Source organism: Vidua macroura, chromosome 19, assembly GCF_024509145.1.
Source record: "Vidua macroura isolate BioBank_ID:100142 chromosome 19, ASM2450914v1, whole genome shotgun sequence".
NCBI classification, from domain to species: domain Eukaryota; kingdom Metazoa; phylum Chordata; class Aves; order Passeriformes; family Viduidae; genus Vidua; species Vidua macroura.
In genome coordinates this window covers 13,722,164-13,727,145 of record NC_071589.1, presented here as the reverse complement: position 1 = coordinate 13,727,145, position 4,982 = coordinate 13,722,164, and the positions used below count along the sequence as shown (strand labels likewise).

Below are 4,982 nucleotides of genomic sequence, written 5' to 3'. Positions count from 1 at the left end.
CTGATTGTATTTTCCCTTGACAAGAGGTTGTGTGGACTTCAAAGCAATGAGAAACACTGCTACAATGTTAGAATCATATATTCAGAATAATACAGACATGTTGTAAGAAGTAAGTCTTAAAACAGATGAAACTAAAAGAAAACTTGAATGAGTTGTGATGTCAGAAAGGATAGCTATGTAATAATGATCGTGCCAGGACACTAATGCAAGTAATCAGTGTATTTCTGTAGCATTTCCAGAAATGCTGAGCTGTCCTGGGATATTACAGGGATGAACTTTCCTGTAAGTAAAGGAAATGCACATGAAAAATTCAATAAAAAACTTTTAATTGTGGGGATGGTCAAGCACTGGAACAGACTGCCCGGATGAGTTATGGAGTCTCTGTCCATGGAGATACTCAAAACCCATGGGCCTGGCCAGACTGTTCCAGCTGAGCCTTGAGTTGAGGGCTTGGACTAAGTGATGTCAAGAGGTACCTTCCAATCTAAGAGATTCTGTGATTCTGCAAGTGGTATCACTGAAGTGAATAATACTTATCAGTTGCTGCTAAATATATAAAATCTAAAAATGATAAACGAAGGAAGAGAGCTACTTATCCATGAGTGTCTTCTTTTTGTGGAGCGTTTTTTTATAGAAATGCTTTCATGATCCTCTTTGCCAGGAGATGTTCTCTTCAGCACCTGATAATGTGGTAGTAATCCATTTGAGAATTTGAATAATTATTTTGTACTACCTGCTGAAAATATTTTGCTTTAGTGCAAAGGTGCAGGGATATTATAATCAGATACTAAATCTGCAAGAAATTTCATGAGATGTTGCTAAGCCAATATATGGCCTGAGAGACCTTGTGAGCTTCTTTCTCTGTCATTTGATTCAACATTGTTCATGAGCCAGGACAACATGATGCACTCCCTTGAACCAGACCCTGAATGAGTTCTTTCTGTAGCACAAAGCATAGTGGTTTCTAACAAGTACAGGAATTTTGGCCCAGATCACACCAGTTAAAGCACTCACTGGTTATTTCTAGAACTCAATGTGTAAATTCCAGATTTTATAATAGCTGTAGATCATCCTGAAATTTTTTTTGTTATTTACATGTTTAATATTGACCTATGGAGATGCACAATATTCCGGTGGTATGAGATTCTGTCCATGTGTTAAAAGCAGCATAAAAGAGCAGTTTCTTCCATGATATTTGTAAAATTGCATTTGAACCTGGAAAACATTTCTCTTTATTCCTTACACCGTGGGTGTAAGTTGATGGGCTGCAGACTTCAGAAATGCCTTTGTGTAGGTTTGTATGCAGGTTTCTATGGTTTGTTGGTTTTTTTTTTTGGTTCTTTTTTTTTTTTTTTTTTTGCTTGTTTGAGGGTTTTTTGTTTGGTTGGTTTTGTTTTTTTTGGGTTTTTTTGGGTGGGTTTTTTTTGGCAGTTTGTTACTTTGTTTGTTTGTCTGGTTTGTGGGTTTTTTTGGGTTTTTGTTTTGTTTTGTTTTGTTTGTTTTTTTTTTGTTTTGGTTTTTTTTTTGGTGGTTGTTTGGTGTGGTGTCCCATTTACTCCCCCTCCCATGTCAACTGGCATGCCTGTTCATGCAGACCTCTTGCCAGTAATGCAGCTTTAATTTATTCAGTCTCCCTGAGAAACAGGTTTCCTTAAGTCAACTGTAGGTAAGGAAAGATGATAGCTGGGTTGTTTCATTTTATTTTACTTGTGGTAGAAAAAAAAGTAGTTCAGTTGTTGTACATGTATTTCAGAGTACTTCTGAGAACATAGCATGTAAGTATGAAAATTAACAAAATATGCACAATAATAAATCATATGGACATACTGCATGGGGTGGTTGTGCTAAGGATGTACTAAATACAGCAGGAAAATATATTTCTCTTATGACCAAAATATTTAACAAACTGGGCACTGATTTCTAAGAAGCAGATTAGAAGAGTGGCAGCAAGGTACTACTGTGGATACTGTTGAATTATACAAAGAAAGGAATGCCTACAAAGAAGAGAATTCAGGCAGATCACAGAGTACTGAAAAGGTAAAAGAGGACATTTTTTATTGTTGTCCTTATCAAAGGGTTAAAAACCTGTTATGTTGAGGAATACGTAGATAAAGGCAAAAGGTCTGTCCCGAGAAGGTCCAAATGGAGCTGTATTGCGAAGGGGCAGTGCAAGCGCTACCCGGGAGTGGGGCCTCTGCCCAGAGCCAGTTCAAAGCCATGAAGAAGAGACAAAGCGGGGGACTTTCTTGCATCCCCGTGTTCAAGCCCACATTTGCAGACCGAAAGGCTTTTGTGTTTCGGAGTGGCAGTCGCAGGGAATACAGAGGAAAATTCAGATTCGTTATTGTTCGGGTTTAACTGAAGGAGTGCAAGTTACAGGGAAAGTGGATGAGAGGTGCCCACACGCAGAGCGATCCGCCCCGTTCCGCTGGGAAGGGGGGCGTAGCAGGGGCACGGCGGGGAGGGAACCTCTGGCTCCCGCCCCCCGCCTCCGGACTCGCTCTGCTGCCGCCAGTCAGGGCGGCGCGACGGGCCTGGGCACGGGGCAGCGCATCCCTGGCCGGCGTGCCTGCTGCCCTGTGGTAACCCCGGGACCGCGCTCCGCCGGGGTGAACGACCGCCGCCGCCGGAGAGCGACGGGTGCAGCTCGCTCTCCCGGCGGCCGCAGCCACCCCTCAGCCGTCACCACATCGCCTTATGGCTTAGCAACACCGCGCGGGCCCCGCGATTGGCAGGGCCGCGCCCCCGCCCACGTGCCCCCTCCTCCGCATTGGGTGCCGTCCCGGGATTGCGCGTCCGGCCCCGCGTCCTTTCCCTTTGTGCGCCGCGGGTGCGCTCGGGCGCTGCGCGAGCCAACCGCGCTTGGACCGGCGCCCACCGAGCCCTCACCTCAGTCGCCGAGCCGCGGTGCCGGCACGGCGCGGTCGTACGCCCCACAGTGTACCTACCCGGGGGAGGTGGGAGAGGGACACGACAAGGTCCGCGCCCACGGGGGGTCGGCGCTGCCCAGTCCCCGGCCAGGCCAGGCCAAAGCCAGGCACGCCAGTAGCCCAGCCTTCCACGGCCTCCAGTACGGGGCGGGGCGGGGCGCGAGAGCTTGGCCCCGTGCCGCGGCAAGCGGGCCCGTCTGTGTCCGCCCCGGCCTGGCCAGGGCCCCCTCCTCCCGTGGAGCGGCTCCGGCGGGCAGGGGTTGGCATCACCCAGGGTCTGACCGGGGCGGCCCTGCCCCGACTCTCATTGGACTGCGGCGAGGCGTAAACTGTCAGCCCATGTGGCGTGGCCGCTGGAGGTGGCGACTGCTTAAATACGGGTGGGAGCTAGAGGGAGATAGTGAGGAGAGCGCGGAGTATTGGCCGTGCGCAGCCCGGCACCAGCCACCGCAGCGTCCACCCCGCAGCATCTCGATCCCGCACTGAGCTGACGACAGAGTCTTACCGACACGAAGCCATCCGTACTTGTGTAGGTATCGGCGGGACAGCGGGTGCGGCGTAGTCGGGAGGGCGACAGCTTCTGCTCCAGGCTCCGCGGGCCGCTGCGCCCCGCGGGTGCGCTGGGGAGGCTCCATCTTGCCCTTTACGCCGGGTAGGCGATGAGGGTCCCAGGGTTCGGCGGGAGTCCGCAGGGTCGGTCCGCGCGACCGGAAGGTTCTCCTCCCCGGCCCTGGGGTCGCCGCGCCCTGTTGCTGCGGGCTGCTCTCCCGTGGCCCAGCGCGGTCGTTCCGGGGAGAGTCCCCCACCTCAGCGGCTGCTTACCGCGCCGCAGCCTCCCACTCCGCCCGCCCGGCAAGGTGGCTGCATTGTGGTGCTGGCGCTCGGCCATCTTGGCGGCGGGCGGGGACCGACCCCTCGCAGCCGGGCCGAGCGGGATCGGGGACGCGGCCGGGCCCCGCGGGCTGCGCGGCCTCAGCTGCCGCAGCTCGGGCGCCGGGCACCGCACTGCCTCGGGTGGGCGCCAGGGCCGGACGGGCCGCTCTAGCCGGGCAGCGGGGCCGCGGCGCTGCATTCTGCACACCGTCCCGGGTTAGGGCGAAGGCGCGGTCGTGGCAGGCTGAAGAAGCTTGTACGAGAGGATATCGGCGCTCGGTATTGGGAAGGGAGACTCGCCAATAGGTTCTGGGAATCCATCTGAGAAAACGTGCCGTGTATATTGCTAAACTATTTTTTCCCACTTTGCTATAAACCAACGGCCCACGCGAAATGGCCCGGTGATCGTACACCAGTATGGATTTGACGATGCGATTCTGTTACAAATGTGACCATCTTCACTCTTTGGGTGTTTTTGCACCTGTTTGGTTCTTATTCCACATTCCTTCCCTGGCCTACAGCTGAATGCATACTGAATGCATATTGTCCTAGCTAATAACTGTATTTGGATGTTTAAATTTAATCAGGCAATATTAAAGGTGTGTAAATTAACTTGCCTACTCCATCACACCACCTTTAGGGGCTTTGGAGCATGTCTTGTCTTAAAAAATGGGAGAAGAAACCTCAAGCCACATGAGCAAAGGATTCAGCTTTTCCTGCAGCCTCTATCCTTCTAGAAACAAAGTGAAAAGACTAGTACATTGTGAAAGGCTGCATTTAGTGAGTGACTTCAGAGAATGAGGGCAGTTTACAAACGTGGGACTTAGATTTTTATACAGGTAACGTCTGACCACTTGGGAATCAACCAAGCTGTGTTGATTCCATGAGTAAAGCCTAACTTACTTACTATTTCTCCAGTAGTAGATTTGAACCAGGTTGTGTTTCCCCCCAAGTATTGCTTTTAAAATATAAACACATTCTACTGTTTTTCATTTGTGTTGTGGTTGATAGGACAAATACCTGAAGCAGAAGCATTTGAAAGATCTTTGTTAAATTGAATCTGTAACATACAGATGGATGGTAGCCAAATGCTTTGAAAAGAATGAAAAGCCAGACTGTGTTTGCTTCTATTCTGTGAATGGGGTTTTTGGAGGCAAGCATTATAGCTCTTCATAAGTG

The 4,982-nt window shown here is 50.6% G+C and overlaps 1 protein-coding gene across 1 annotated transcript in view; it reads left to right on the top strand.

Moving 5' to 3' along the window:
• Nucleotides 1-2,905: 2,905 nt before the first annotated feature.
• Nucleotides 2,906-4,982, top strand: part of FASN (fatty acid synthase) — a 39,816-nt gene continuing 37,739 nt past the window's right edge. Inside the window, 1 exon segment of the mRNA XM_053995135.1 lies at nt 2,906-2,978. The gene's annotated coding sequence lies outside the window, so the exon portion shown is untranslated.